Raw genomic sequence first — 4,140 nt, forward strand, 5'->3', positions numbered from 1 at the left:
CCTTTTGAAGCTCTTCATATTTATCACACCTTTTGAAGCTCTTCATATTTTTCATATTTTTGAAGCTCTTCATATTTTCACACGTTTTCAGACTCGTCATGTTTTTGAACACGGCTTCATGCTCCTCCTATTTTTCAGACCGTTTCATGCTCCTCATATTTTTGACACCTTATGAAGCTCTTCATATTTTTCACACCTTTTCAGGCTCTGCATGTTTTTGAACATCGCTTGTTCTCATCCTATTTTTCAGACCGTTTCATGCTCCTCATATTTTTGACACCTTTTGAAGCTCTTCATATTTTTCACACCTTTTCAGGCTCTTCATGGTTTTCAACACCACTTCATGCTCCTCGTATTTTTCAGTACGTTTCATGCTCCTCATATTTTTGACACCTTTTGAAGCTCTGCATATTTTTCACACCTTTTCAGTTTCTTCAGGATTTTCAACACCACTTCATGCTCCTCCTATTTTTCAGACCGTTTCATGCTCATCTCATTTTTGACATCTTTTGAAGCTCTTCATATTTTTTACACCTTTTGAAGCGCTTCATAATTTTCATATTTTTGAAGCTCTTCATATTTTTCACACTTTTTCAGGCTCTTCATGTTTTTGAACACCGCTTCATGCGCCTCCTATTTTTCAGACCGTTTCATGCTCCTCATATTTTTGACAGATTTTGAAGCTTTTCAAATTTTTCACACCTTTTCAGGCTCTTCAGGTTTTTCAACACCACTTCATGCTCCTCCTTTTTGCAGACCTTTTCATGCTCCTCATATTTTTGACACATTTTTATGATCCTCATATATTTCACACCTTTTCAGTCTCTTCTTTTTTTTCAACACCACTTCATGCTCCTCCTGTTTTTCAAACCGTTTCATGCTCATCTCATTTTTGACATCTTTTGAAGCTCTTCATATTTTTCACACCTTTTCAGGCTCTTCATGTTTCTAAACACCACTTCATGCTCCACCTATTTTTCAGACCCTTTCAAGTTCCTCATATTTTTGACACCTTTTGAAGCTCTTCATATATTTCACACCTTTTCAGGGTCTTCATGTTTTGCAACACCGTTTCATGACACTCCTATTTTTCAGACTGTTTCATGCTCCTCATATTTTGGATATCATTTGAAGCTCGTCATATTTCTAACAACTTTTCAGGCTCTTCATGTTTTCAACACAGTTTCATGCTCCTCCTATTTTTCAGACCGTTTCATGCTCCTCATATTTTGACTCCTTTTGAAGCTCTTCATATTTTTCACACATTTTCAGGCTCTTCATGTTTTTGAACAACGTTTCATGCTCCTCCTATTTTGCAGACAGTTTCATGCCCCTCATATTTTTGACACCTTTTCAAGCTCTTCATATTTTTCACAACTTTTCAGGCTCTTCATGTTTTTCTACACCGCTTCATGCTCCTCCTATTTTTGACATCTTTTGAAGCTCTTCATATATTTCACACCTTTTCAGGGTTTTCATGTTTTTGAACACAGTTTCATGCTCCTCATATTTCTCAGACCGTTTCATGCTCTCATATTTTTGACACCTTTGGAAACTCTTCATATTTTTCACAATTTTTCAGGCTCCTCATGTTTTTGAACACCGTTTCATGTTCCTCCATTTTTTCAGACCATTTCATGCTCCTCATATTTTGACACCTTTTGAAGCTCTTCATATTTTTCACACCTTTTAAGGCTCTTCATATTTTTCAACAAGGTTTCATGCTCCTCCTATTTTTCAGACAGTTTCATGCTCCTCATATTTTTGACACCTTTTGAAGCTCTTCATATTTTTCACACCTTTCCATGCTCCTCATGTTTTTCAACACCGTTTCATGCTCCTCCTCTCTTTCAGACCGTTTCAGGCTCCTCATATGTTTCACACCTCTTTCAGGCTCTTCATGTATTTCAACACCACGTCATGCTCCTCCTATTTTTCAGACCGTTTCATGCTCCTCATATTTTTGACACCTTTGGAAGCTCTTCATATTTTTCACACCTTTTCATGCTCTTCATGTTTTTGAACACCATTTCATGCTCCTCCTATTTTTTAAACCGTTTCATGCTCCTCATATTTTTCACACCTTTTGAAGCTCTTCATATTTTTCACACCTTTTCAGGCTCTTCATGTTTTTCAACACCGCTTTGTTCTCCTCATATTTTTCAGACCGTTTCATGCTCCTCATATTTTTGACACCTTTTGAAGCTCTTCATATTTTTCACACTTTTTCAGGCTCTTCATGATTTTGAACACCGTTTCATGCTTCTCCTATTTTTTAGACCATTTCATGCTCCTCATATTTTGACACCTCTTGATGCTCTTCATATTTATCACACCTTTTAGGCTCTTCATGTTTTTGAACACCGATTCATGCTCCTCATATTTTTCAGACCGTTTCAGGCTCCTCATATTTTTGACATCTTTTGAAGCTCTTCATATTTTTCACACCTTTTCAGGCTCTTCATGTTTTTGAACACCACCTCATGCTCCTCCTAATTTTCAGACCGTTACATGCTCCTCATATATTTGATATCTTTTGAAGCTCTTCATATTTTTCACACATTTTATGCACTTCTTGTTTTCAACACCACATCATGCTCCTTCTATTTTTCAAACCGTTTCATGCTCCTCATATTTTGGATATCATTTGAAACTCGTCATATTTCTAACAACTTTTCAGGCTCTTCATGTTTTCAACACAGTTTCATGCTCCTCCTATTTTTCAGACCGTTTCATGCTCCTCATATTTTGACTCCTTTTGAAGCTCTTCATATTTTTCCCACATTTCAGGCTCTTCATGTTTTTCAACACCGCTTCTTGCTCATCCTCTTTTTCAGACCGTTTCATGCCCCTCATATTTTTGACACCTTTTCAAGCTCTTCATAATTTCCACACCTTTTCAGGCTCTTCATGTTTTTGAACACCGTTTCATGCTCCTCTTATTTTTTTTTTTATTGTTTTTTTTTAATTTTTTTTTATTATTTTTATTTTTTTTTTCCAGTGGGTTTTGTCATACTTTGATATGAATCAGCCATGGATTTACATGTATTCCCAGTCCCATTTCCCCCTCCCACCTCCCTCTCCACCCGATTCGTCTGGGTCTTCCCAGTGCACCAAGCCGGAGCACTTGTCTCGTGCATCCTACCTGGGCTGGTGATCTGTTTCACCATAGATAGCATACATGCTGTTCTTTTGAAATATCCCACCCTCACATTCTCCCACAAAGTTTAAAAGTCTGTTCTGTATTTCTGTGTCTCTTTTTCTGTTCTGCATATAGGGTTATCGTTGTCACCTTTCTAAATTCCATATACATGTGTCAGTATGCTGTAATGTTCTTTATCTTTCTGGCTTACTTCACTCTGTATAATGGGCTCCAGCTTCATCCATCTCATTAGGACTGATTCAAATGAATTCTTTTTAATGGCTGAGTAATATTCCATGGTGTATATGTACCACAGCTTTCTTATCCATTCATCTGCTGACGGGCATCTAGGTTGCTTCCATGTCCTGGCTATTATAAACAGTGCTGCGATGAACATTGGGGTGCACGTGTCTCTTTCAGACGAACCTATGGACACCTTATCTTTGACAAAGGAGGCAAGGATATACAATGGAAAAAAGACAACCTCTTTAACAAGTGGTGCTGGGAAAACTGGTCAACCACTTGTAAAAGAATGAAAATAGAACACTTTCTAACACCATACACAAAAATAAACTCAAAATGGATTAAAGATCTAAATGTAAGACCAGAAACTATAAAACTCCTAGAGGAGAACATAGGCAAAACACTCTCCGACATAAATCAAAGCAAGATCCTCTATGACCCACCTCCCAGAATATTGGAAATAAAAGCAAAACTAAACAAATGGGACCTAATGAAACTTAAAAGCTTTTGCACTACAAAGGAAACTATAAGTAAGGTGAAAAGACAGCCCTCAGATTGGGAGAAAATAATAGCAAATGAAGAAACAGACAAAGGATTAATCTCAAAAATATACAAGCAAATCCTGCAGCTCAATTCCAGAAAAATAAATGACCCAATAAAAAATGAGCCAAACAACTAAACAGACATTTCTCCTAAGAAGACATACAGATGGATAACAAACACATGAAAAGATGCTCAACATCACTCATTATTAG

The sequence above is a fragment of the Dama dama genome, unplaced genomic scaffold (assembly GCF_033118175.1).
Source record: "Dama dama isolate Ldn47 unplaced genomic scaffold, ASM3311817v1 ptg000109l, whole genome shotgun sequence".
In the NCBI taxonomy this organism is placed as follows: Eukaryota; Metazoa; Chordata; class Mammalia; order Artiodactyla; family Cervidae; genus Dama; species Dama dama.